We start from the raw sequence: 12,313 nt of genomic DNA on the forward strand, positions 1-12,313 counted from the left end.
GCAAGGCTATGCTCACTGAGTCTGTACATAGTCAAAGCTTTCCTTAATTTTGGGTCAGTCACAGTAGTCAGGTATTCTGCCGCTGTGTACTCTCTGTTTAGGGCCAAATAGCATTCTAGTTTGCTCTGTTTTTTTGTTAATTCTTTCCAATGTGTCAAGTAATTATCTTTTTGTTTTCTCATGATTTGGTTGGGTCTAATTGTGCTGTTGTCCTGGGGCTCTGTAGGGTGTGTTTGTGTTTGTGAACAGAGCCCCAGGACCAGCTTGCTTAGGGGACTCTTCTCCAGGTTCATCTCTCTGTAGGTGATGGCTTTGTTATGGAAGGTTTGTGAATCGCTTCCTTTTAGGTGGTTGTAGAATTTAACGGCTCTTTTCTGGATTTTGATAATTAGTGGGTATCGGCCTAATTCTGCTCTGCGTGCATTATTTGGTGTTCTACGTTGTACACGGAGGATATTTTTGCAGAATTCTGCGTGCAGAGTCTCAATTTGGTGTTTGTCCCATTTTGTGAAGTATTGGTTGGTGAGCGGACCCCAGACCTCACAACCATAAAGGGCAATGGGCTCTATGACTGATTCAAGTATTTTTAGCCAAATCCTAATTGGTATGTTGAAATTTATGTTTCTTTTGATGGCATAGAATGCCCTTCTTGCCTTGTCTTTGTGGAAGTTACCTGTGGCGCTGATGTTTAGGCCAAGGTATGTATAGTTTTTTGTGTGCTCTAGGGCAACAGTGTCTAGATGGAATTTGTATTTGTGGTCCTGGTGACTGGATCTTTTTTTGGAACACCATTATTTTGGTCTTACTGAGATTTACTGTCAGGGCCCAGGTCTGACAGAATCTGTGCATAAGATCTAGGTGCTGCTGTAGGCCCTCCTTGGTTGGTGACAGAAGCACCAGATCATCGGCAAACTGCAGACATTTGACTTCGGATTCTAGCAGGGGGAGGCCGGGTGCTGCAGACTTTTCTAGTGCCTGCGCCAATTCGTTGATATATATGTTGAAGAGGGTGGGGCTTAAGCTGCATCCCTGTCTAACCCCACGACCCTGTGTGAAGAAATGTGTGTGTTTTTTGCCAATTTTAACCGCACACTTGTTGTTTGTGTACATGGATTTTATAATGTCGTATGTTTTACCCCCAACACCACTTTCCATCAGTTTGTATAGCAGACCCTCATGCCAGATTGAGTCGAAGGCTTTTTTGAAATCAACAAAGCATGAGAAGACTTTGCCTTTGTTTTGGTTTGTTTGGTTGTCAATTAGGGTGTGCAGGGTGAATACATGGTCTGTTGTACGGTAATTTGGTAAAAAGCCAATTTGACATTTGCTCAGTACATTGTTTTCATTGAGGAAATGTACGAGTCTGCTGTTAATAATAATGCAGAGGATTTTCCCAAGGTTACTGTTGACACATATTCCACGGTAGTTATTGGGGGTCAAATTTGTCTCCACTTTTGTGGATTGGGGTGATCAGTCCTTGGTTCCAAATATTGGGGAAGATGCCATAGCTAAGTATGATGTTAAAGAGTTTTAGTATAGCCAATTGGAATTTGTTGTCTGTATATTTGATCATTTCATTGAGGATACCATCAACACCACAGGCCTTTTTGGGTTGGAGGGTTTTTATTTTGTCCTGTAACTCATTCAATGTAATTGGAGAATCCAGTGGGTTCTGGTAGTCTTTAATAGTTGATTCTAAGATCTGTATTTGATCATGTATATGTTTTTGCTCTTTATTCTTTGTTATAGAGCCAAATAGATTGGAGAAGTGGTTTACCCATACATCTCCATTTTGGATAGATAATTCTTTGTGTTGTTGTTTGTTTAGTGTTTTCCAATTTGCCCAGAAGTGGTTAGAGTCTATGGATTCTTCAATTACATTGAGTTGATTTCTCTCTCTCTCTCGCTGTCTGTCTCTCTCTCTCGCTGTCTGTCTCTCTCTCTCGCTGTCTGTCTCTCCCTCTCGCTGTCTGTCTGTCTCTCTCTCGCTGTCTGTCTGTCTGTCTCAATCGCTGTCTGTCTCTCTCTCTCGCTGTCTGTCTGTCTCTCTCGCTGTCTGTCTGCTCTCAAGGTCCTGAGGAGCAGCTGATTAATAGAATGTAACAGTGTGGGGCTGAAACAAAACCCTGCACTCCCTGTAAACCTCCCTCCCCAGAAGGAGGGTTGGTTGGCCACCCCTGCCCTAACATCCATACTGTTTAGTTGTATTAATCCTCTTTCCTGTTTATTTAGTATTTTAGACAGTACAGCGGGAAAACAGAGAGGGAGACTGAATGTAAGAGCAGAGACAGAAGAGGTCTAGATGGGACTCAAACCCCCGTCGCCAGGCGGTAGGGTAGCCCATAACTTGTTAAGTTTGTGTAGTGCTGGAACAAAACCCTGCATACCTACTATCACTTTAGGAGAGGAGCACATCACTCACATCTCTCCCACACACACACACACACACACACACACACACACACACACACACACACACAGTGTTGGCTACATCAACCCCTGCATCCATACTGTTAGAGTTGAGGGAAGTTAATGTGTGGGTCGGTCGGTTGGCGAGGGCAAGCAGAAGGAATCATAGCTCGTAGAGGTTATTCAATAATCGCCCCTGGGCCATGGGCCCCCCACAGGTGCATTCTGGGATGCATTTTTCCGATAAATCGTTTACAGTGGCTGTGTCCCCTGGGGCCCTCAGATTAAGTTTGCCAATCAAAACGTTCCTGCCGAGGAGGAGAGGAGCACGTCTCTTAATTGTTGTGACTTTGGAAGAAGATGCGATGTGACACTGTCATAAGAAAACCATGTGTGTGTGTAGAGGGGGGTTGTATGTGGGGGGGAAATGTGTGTGTGTGTGTGTGTGTGTGTGTGTTTGTGTGTGTGTGTGTGTGTGTGCGTGTGTGTGTGTGTGTAGAGGGGGGTTGTATGTGGGGGGAAATGTGTGAGTGTGTGTGTGTGTGTGTGTGTGTGTAGGGGGGGATTGTATGTGGGGGGAAATGTGTGTGTGTGTGTGTGTGTGTAGGGGGGGGTTGTATGTGGGGGGAAATGTGTGAGTGTGTGTGTGTGTGTGTAGGGGAGGGGGGTTGTATGTGGGGGGAAATGTGTGAGTGTGTGTGTGTGTGTGTGTGTGTGTGTGTGTGTGTGTTTAGGGGAGGTTGTATGTGTGGGGAAATGTGTGAGTGTGTGTGTGTGTGTGTAGGGGGGGTTGTATGTGGGGGGGAAATGTGTGACTGTGTGTGTGTGTGTGTGTGTGTGTGTGTGTGTAGGGGGGTTGTATGTGGGGGGAAATGTGTGAGTGAGTGAGTGTGTGTGTGTGTGTGTGTGTGTGTGTGTGTGTGTGTGTGTGTGTGTGTGTGTGTGTGTAGGGGGTGGGGTTGTATGTGGGGGGAAATGTGTGAGTGTGTGTGTGTGTGTGTGTGTGTGTGTGTAGGGTGGTTGTATGTGGGGGGAATTGTGTGTGTGTGTGTGTGTAGGGGGGGTTGTATGTGGGGGGAAATGTGTGTGTGTGTGTGTGTGTGTGTGTGTGTGTAGGGGGGTTGTATGTGGGGGGAAATGTGTGAGTGTGTGTGTGTGTGTGTGTAGGGGGGGTTGTATGTGGGGGCAAATGTGTGTGTGTGTGTGTGTGTGTGTGTGTGTGTGTGTGTGTGTGAGTGGGTGGGTTTGTGTGTGTGTGTGTGTGTGTGTAGGGAAGTGTGTATATTTGAAGGAAAATGTGACACTGACACAAGAAGACGATGCGACTCAACTGAGGGAGAGGAGGGTGTCTGTGTGTGTGGAGAGGCGTGTGTGTGTGTGCGCACGTGTGTGTGTGTGTGTGTGTGTGTGTGTGTGTGTGTGTGTGTGTGTGCTTGCATGCAGGTTCTGACAATAGCCTCCTCTCCTCTGATCGTCTGCCAAGGTTTTGATGAAGAAAGTAACCGTGCGTCTTTCTGCGATGATTATTCTCGCCAACGTGTGTGTTTCTGTGTGTGTGTGTGTGTGTGTGTGTGTGTGTGTGTGTGTGTGTGTGTGTGTGCATGTGTGTGCATGTGTGTGTGTTTCTCTGTGTGTGTGTGTGTGTGTGTGTGTGTGTGTGTGTGTGTGTGTGTGTGTGTGTGTGTGTGTGTGTGTGTGTGTGTGTGTGTGTGTGTGTGTGTGTGTGTTTCTGTTCTGTGTTCAGTCACACTTGTTCTTCTCTTTCTGTCTGTTTGTCTTCCTGCTTGTTTAGCTCTCCTCATTTTCTTTAGTCACTCAATTCATTAGGTCTGCTACATGGGAGAGAGAGGAAGGAGGGAGGTGTAGGGGGTAAGGGGGAAGGAGAGAGGGAGAGAGGGAGAGAGGGAGGGTGGGGTAAGGGAGAGGGAGGGTGGGGGAGAGAGGGAGGGTGGAGAGGGGGGGATATAAGGGGGAGGGAGAGGGCTAGAGGTAGGGAGGAAGGGGGAGGGAGGGTGAGGAGGAGAGGTAGGTAGGGAGGGAGGGGGCGAGACAGGGAGGGAGGGAGGGAGAGGGCTAGAGGTAGGGAGGAAGGGGGAGGGAGGGGGCGGAGGGAGGGAGGGGGCGAGACAGGGAGGGAGGGAGAGGGCTAGAGGTAGGGAGGAAGGGGGAGGGAGGGGGCGGAGGGAGGGAGGAGGTGAGACAGGGAGGGAGGGAGGGAGGGAGAGGGCTAGAGGTAGGGAGGAAGGGGGAGGGAGGGTGAGGAGTGAGGGGGAAGGGGGCGAGACAGGGAGGGAGGGAGGGAGAGGGCTAGAGGTACGGAGGGAGGGAGAGGGCTAGAGGTAGGGAGGGAGGGAGAGGGCTAGAGTTAGGGAGGGAAAGAGAGGGCTAGAGGTAGGGAGGAAGGGAGGGAGGGAGGGAGGGAGGAAGGGGGAGGGAGGGAGTGAGTTCGAAGCGGTGAGAAAGAAAGACAAGAAAGACTTGGCCTGCATCCAGGTTTTTTCATGTTCTTCTCTTCCAGAGGAGGAGGCCCTCCCTCTTGCTTCCCTCTGCCTGCCAGAGTTATCTCATCTGGGCACACGTTCGCTGGGGCGAGGGCTGCTCGGGGAGAGGCTACGGAAGGGCAGCTTGGTGCGTGCCGTGCGCCACACGTCCTCTGAAAGAGTCTAGTTTGTTGTTGTTTTTTGCACAGAGAAATAAAGAGAAGACTAAGAGAGCGAGAAACGCTACTAAACGTGTTTTACAGTGTTGACACAAACTCAACATCCGAAGCGCATCATTGAGGATGTTGTTTTTGTGTAGTTTTCTACTTGAGCTTCTTTACCTCAAGGTTTGGTGCTGCGTTTAGTGTCTCATTGCTGCTGGTTAAAAGGTTCCTTTCCTTTGTAGTGAATAGAGACACATAGCATAATGTCAGAGTATTTACAGGAGCAATGGACTCATCCCTTACGGAAAAAAGATTGCAGTATAACTGCATTACACTGAAGTTAATTCTGCAATTACTGCTTACAAAATACCACAGTCGACGGCAGTTACTGCACTTGTACAACTGCTGTCTTTGTTTTGTAAGGGATATATACAAGACAAGATAATAACAGTCACACAGACAAACTACAGAGGCCTTAAACAGCCTCTGGTTTTGGAACTCCACACACTCATTTAATTAAATCATTGGAATTGGATTATAGGTGCCCGACCTTTTTGTTTCACTAACAGACTAGTGGTTAGGCTGCCTCTTTCTCCCCCCCACCCCCCCCCCCCCCCCCCAACGCAGCCAAAACCACGCCCCGTTATTCAGAGGGCCGTTCTGCAATGCTTTCAGCACTCTCCAAGTCTCCCAAGTCTCTCAAGTCTCCCAAGTCTCCAAGTCCGGAAGTGAATATCACATAGCGTGAAATTTCAGTCACTGATTAATAACATTTGCCCTTGTATTTCAAGATTGAAAAAATATAATAACATAATGTCGTGGACCGAACTAGCCATTAACATCCCTTTAACGCTCAAAGACAGATTCAATGGCTGTAGCATAGCGTATTCGACTGAATGATTAGCTAATAATTATTTGAGAAATTATGAATAATAAGCATATGCTTTTACCTGATAATAGACTACATAAGGTTTAATAAAACAACTTCAAATACTGAGCTAGTAACGTTAAGTAGCCTAGGTTAACCTAGCTGCCCTTCAATTGAGGGAATTCAGCAGAGTTCTCTGAGACATTTTTACAACTCATTGAAACTCTGAAAATAAATACATGGGCAAATGTTACCAAACCTGATAATAACAGGTCTGGATTACGGTAGGCAGCTAATTGTTCAATTCAACTTTCCATCCTTACCTTGGAAGGTCACAGTCTCTGTGCTGATCGCCTGTGAGTGAGACAACGCTAGCTAGCCAATGGGAGCGTAGTAGAACACTCCTCTGAATAACGGGGCGTGGTTTTGGCTTAACTGAGTTGGGGAAAAGACGCGGTTAGCTAGACTGTTTGGTGTTTCACTAGGAGACTAGGGGTTAGGCTAGCTAGACTGATTGGTGTTTCACTAGCAGACTAGGGGTTAGGCTAGCTAGACTGTTTGGTGTTTCACTAGAATACTAGTGTTTAGGCTAGCTAGACTGTTCAGTGTTTCACTAGCAGACTAGGGGTTAGGCTAGCTAGGCTGATTGGTGTTTCACTAGCAGGCTAGGGGTTAGGCTAGCAAGACTGTTTGGTGTTTCACTAGCAGACTAGGGGTTAGGCTAGCTAGACTGTTTGGTGTTTCACTAACAAACGAGGGGTTAGGCTAGCTAGACTGATTGGTGTTTTACTAGCAGGCTAGGGGTTAGGCTAGCTAGACTGTTTGACTAACTGACTAAGTTAGGCTAGCTAGACTGTTTGGCGTTTCGCAAGCAGGCTAGGGGTTAGGCTAGCTAGACTGTTTGACTAATAGGCTAGGGGTTAGGCCAGCTAGACTGTTTGGTGTTTCACAAGCAGGCTAGGGGTTAGGCTAGCTAGTCTGTTTGTCACTAACAGGCTAGGGGTTAGGCTAGCTAGACTGTTTGGTGTTTCACTAGCAGACTAGGGGTTAGGCTAGCTAGACTGTTTGGTGTTTAACTAACAAACGAGGGGTTAGGCTAGCTAGACTGTTTGACTAACTGACTAAGTTAGGCTAGCTAGACTGTTTGGCGTTTCGCAAGCAGGCTAGGGGTTAGGCTAGCTAGACTGTTTGACTAATAGGCTAGGGGTTAGGCCAGCTAGACTGTTTGGTGTTTCACAAGCAGGCTAGGGGTTAAGATAGCTAGTTTGTTTGTCACTAACAGGGTAGGGGTTAGGCTAGTTAGTTTATTTGTCACTAACAGGTTAGGCTAGCTAGTCTGTTTGACTAACTGATTAGGTTAGGCTAGCTAGACTGTTTGGCGTTTCAAGCAGGCTAGGGGTTAGGCTAGCTAGACTGTTTATCACTAACAGGTTAGGCTAGTTAGTCTGTTTGTCACTAACAGGTTAGGCTAGGTAGTCTGTTTGTCACTAACAGGCTAGGGATTAGTCTAGCTAGACTGTTTGGTGTTAGGCTAGCTAGACTGTTGGGTGTTTGTATAACTAGCAGGCTAGTGTGTGCATGTGTGGTGAGACTTAGCAAGGCGCAGATGCTGACACACAGAACTCAGACTCACCTCATATACAGTGCCTTGCGGAAGTATTCGGCCCCCTTGAACTTTGCGACCTTTTGCCACATTTCAGGCTTCAAACATAAAGATATAAAACTGTATTTTTTTGTGAAGAATCAACAACAAGTGGGACACAATCATGAAGTGGAACAACATTTATTGGATATTTCAAACTTTTTTAACAAATCAAAAACTGAAAAATTGGGCGTGCAAAATTATTCAGCCCCCTTAAGTTAATACTTTGTAGCGCCACCTTTTGCTGCGATTACAGCTGTAAGTCGCTTGGGGTATGTCTCTATCAGTTTTGCACATCGAGAGACTGACATTTTTTCCCATTCCTCCTTGCAAAACAGCTCGAGCTCAGTGAGGTTGGATGGAGAGCATTTGTGAACAGCAGTTTTCAGTTCTTTCCACAGATTCTCGATTGGATTCAGGTCTGGACTTTGACTTGGCCATTCTAACACCTGGATATGTTTATTTTTGAACCATTCCATTGTAGATTTTGCTTTATGTTTTGGATCATTGTCTTGTTGGAAGACAAATCTCCGTCCCAGTCTCAGGTCTTTTGCAGACTCCATCAGGTTTTCTTCCAGAATGATCCTGTATTTGGCTCCATCCATCTTCCCATCAATTTTAACCATCTTCCCTGTCCCTGCTGAAGAAAAGCAGGCCCAAACCATGATGCTGCCACCACCATGTTTGACAGTGGAGATGGTGTGTTCAGGGTGATGAGCTGTGTTGCTTTTACGCCAAACATAACAATTTGCATTGTTGCCAAAAAGTTAAATTTTGGTTTCATCTGACCAGAGCACCTTCTTCCACATGTTTGGTGTGTCTCCCAGGTGGCTTGTGGCAAACTTTAAATGACACTTTTATGGATATCTTTAAGAAATGGCTTTCTTCTTGCCACTCTTCCATAAAGGCCAGATTTGTGCAATATACGACTGATTGTTGTCCTATGGACAGAGTCTCCCACCTCAGCTGTAGATCTCTGCAGTTCATCCAGAGTGATCATGGGCCTCTTGGCTGCATCTCTGATCAGTCTTCTCCTTGTATGAGCTGAAAGTTTAGAGGGACGGCCAGGTCTTGGTAGATTTGCAGTGGTCTGATACTCCTTCCATTTCAATATTATCGCTTGCACAGTGCTCCTTGGGATGTTTAAAGCTTGGGAAATCTTTTTGTATCCAAATCCGGCTTTAAACTTCTTCACAACAGTATCTCGGACCTGCCTGGTGTGTTCCTTGTTCTTCATGATGCTCTCTGCGCTTTTGACGGACCTCTGAGACTATCACAGTGCAGGTGCATTTATACGGAGACTTGATTACACACAGGTGGATTGTATTTATCATCATTAGTCATTTAGGTCAACATTGGATCATTCAGAGATCCTCACTGAACTTCTGGAGAGAGTTTGCTGCACTGAAAGTAAAGGGGCTGAATAATTTTGCACGCCCAATTTTTCCGTTTTTGATTTGTTAAAAAAGTTTGAAATATCCAATAAATGTCGTTCCACTTCATGATTGTGTCCCACTTGTTGTTGATTCTTCACAAAAAAATACAGTTTTATATCTTTATGCTTGAAGCCTGAAATGTGGCAAAAGGTCGCAAAGTTCAAGGGGGCCGAATACTTTCTCAAGGCACTGTATATACACACACACACACACACACATGCTCACATGCTCACACACAGATCTCAGCTGATCTATTTGCCACATTAGCGGAGTCTTTAGGGGATTTGAGAGGTTTGCTAATTGCCAGTTTGTAATTTTAATTGGGACTAACAATCCCTCCCCTCTTCCCCCGTTCATTAAATTGATTAGACAATAAGGTGGTCGTCACTTTGCCCCCTAATCGTCTGACTACGTGCGCCCCCACCCCACCTCACTCACATACAGTACCAGTGTGGACACTCCTACTCATTTCAGGGGTTTTCTTTCTTTTTTACTATTTTCTACAGTGTAGAATAATAGTGAAGAAATCAAAACTATGAAATAACGCATATGGAATCATGTAGTAACCAAAAAAGTTTTCAACAAATCAAAATATGTTTGAGATTCTTCAAAGTAGCCACCCTTTACCTTGATGACAGCTTTGCACACTCATTGCATTCTTATAATGACACTCAGATGACTTATAACGCCTGATGACTGCAGATGATTGATAATGTCTGATGACGTCAGGTGATTGATAATGTCTGATGACTGCAGGGGATTGATAATGCCTGATGACTGCATGTGATTGATAATGTCTGATGACGTCAGGTGATTGATAATGTCTGATGACTTGCAGGTGATTGATAATGTCTGATGACTGCAGGGGATTGATAATGTCTGATGACTGCATGTGATTGATAATGTCTGATGACGTCAGGTGATTGATAATGTCTGATGACTTGCAGGTGATTGATAATGTCTGATGACTGCAGGGGATTGATAATGCCTGATGACTGCATGTGATTGATAATGTCTGATGACGTCAGGTGATTTATTATGTCTGATGACTTGCAGGTGATTGATAATGTCTGATGACTGCAGGTGATTGATAATGCCTGATGACTGCATGTGATTGATAATGCCTGATGACTACAGGGATTGATCATGTCTGATGACTGCAGGTGATTGATAATGCCTGGTGACTGCAGGTGATTGATAATGCCTGATGACTGCAGGTGATTGATAATGTCTGATGACTGCAGGTGATTGATAATGTCTGATGACTGCAGGTGATTGATAATGCCTGGTGACTACAGGGGATTGATAATGTCTGATGACTGCAGGGGATTGATAATGTCTGATGACTGCAGGTGATTGATAATGCCTGGTGACTACAGGGGATTGATAATGCCTGATGACTGCAGGGGATTGATAATGTCTGATGACTGCAGGTGATGGATAATGTCTGATGACTGCAGGTGATTGATAATGTCTGATGACTGCAGGTGATGGATAATGTCTGATGACTGCAGGTGATGGATAATGTCTGATGACTGCAGGTGATTGATAATGTCTGATGACTGCAGGTGATGGATAATGTCTGATGACTGCAGGTGATGGATAATGTCTGATGACTGCAGGTGATGGATAATGCCTGATGACTGCAGGTGATGGATAATGTCTGATGACTGCAGGTGATGGATAATGTCTGATGACTGCAGGTGATGGATAATGCCTGATGACTGCAGGTGATGGATAATGTCTGATGACTGCAGGTGATGGATAATGCCTGATGACTGCAGGTGATGGATAATGTCTGATGACTGCAGGGGATTGATAATGCATTTCTTCCCTGGGTTATTGAATCCCTGGGTTATTGACTGATGAATAATGAAATGAGAAGGTTTTGTGCTCTTACCGGCAGGAGAGCTTTCTGGTGTTGTGTGTATGGACAGTGAAGCTGTGTGGGTGTGTACGGACAGTGAAGGTGTGTGTGTGTGTGTGTGTACAGACAGTGAAGGTGTGTGTGTGTGTAAGGACAGTGAAGGTGTGTGTGTGTGTGTGTGTGTGTGTGTGTGTGTGTGTGTGTGTGTGTGTGTGTGTGTGTGTGTGTGTGTGTGTGTGTGTGTGTGTTTACGGACAGCGAAGGTGTGTGTGTTTGTAAGGACAGTGAAGGTGTGTGTGTTTGCGGACAGTGAAGGTGTGTGTGTTTGTTTACGGACAGTGAAGGTGTGTGTGTTTGTTTATGGACAGTGAAGGTGTGTGTGTGTGTGTAAGGACAGTGAAATGTTGTAGTGGGGTTGTGTTGGAATAGGTTGAAGAACAGGTTAAGTGTGGTATTTAGGGGGTTGGGAGGAAGTGGGGACTGGTTGAGCGGGTACGTGTGTGTGTGTGTGTGTGTGTGTGTGTGTGTGTGTGTGTGTGTGTGTGTGTGTGTGTGTGTGTGTGTGTGTGTGTGTGTGTGTGTGTGTGTGTGTGTGTGTGTGTGTGTGTGTGTGTGTGTGTGTGTGTGTGTGTGTGTGTGTGTGTGTGTGTGTGTGTGTGTGTGTGTGTACGGACAGTGAAGGTGTGTATGTTTGCGGACAGTGAAGGTGCAGGGCATCTCGTTTTGTGTACAGGAAGGTTAGGTGTCGACTGCTGCAGGTGAAAATTCAGGTAATTGAGATCATATGGTACACTCCTGACTGCCGTGCAACCTATATCACAGCCACATCCACACACACACACACACACACACACACACACACACACACACACACACAGTCTTACAGTTGAAGTCGGAAGTTTACATACACTTAGGTTGGAGTCATTAAAACTTGTTTTTTAACCACTCCACACATTTTTTGTTAACAAACTGTACTTTTGGCAAGTCAGTTAGGACATCTACTTTGTGCATGACACAAGTAATTTATCCAACAATTGTGTACAGACAGATTATTTCACTTATAATTCACTGTATCACAATTCCAGTGGGTCAGAAGTTTACATACACTAAATTGACTGTGCCTTTAAACAGCTTGGAAAATTCCAGAAAGTGATGTCATGGCTTTAGAAGCTTCTGATAGGCCAATTGACATACTTTGAGTCAATTGGAGGTCTACTTGTGGATGGATGTATTTCAAGGCCTACCTTCAAACTCAGTGCCTCTTTGCTTGACATCATGGGTAAATCAAAATAAATCAGCCAAGACCTCAGAAAAAAAATTATAGATCTCCACAAGTCTGGTTCATCCTTGGGAACAATTTCCAAACGCCTGAAGGTACCACGTTCATCTGTACAAACAATAGTACGCAAGTATAAACACCATGGGACCACGCAGCCGTCATAACGCT

General features: G+C 45.5%; 1 protein-coding gene across 1 annotated transcript in view; it reads left to right on the top strand.

Moving 5' to 3' along the window:
* Window positions 1-12,313, top strand: part of LOC110505954 (WD repeat-containing and planar cell polarity effector protein fritz homolog) — a 134,036-nt gene that overhangs the window by 66,635 nt on the left and 55,088 nt on the right. The gene's annotated exons all lie outside the window — the stretch shown is intronic.

The sequence above is a fragment of the Oncorhynchus mykiss genome, unplaced genomic scaffold, assembly GCF_013265735.2.
Source record: "Oncorhynchus mykiss isolate Arlee unplaced genomic scaffold, USDA_OmykA_1.1 un_scaffold_280, whole genome shotgun sequence".
Classification (NCBI taxonomy): Eukaryota; Metazoa; Chordata; class Actinopteri; order Salmoniformes; family Salmonidae; genus Oncorhynchus; species Oncorhynchus mykiss.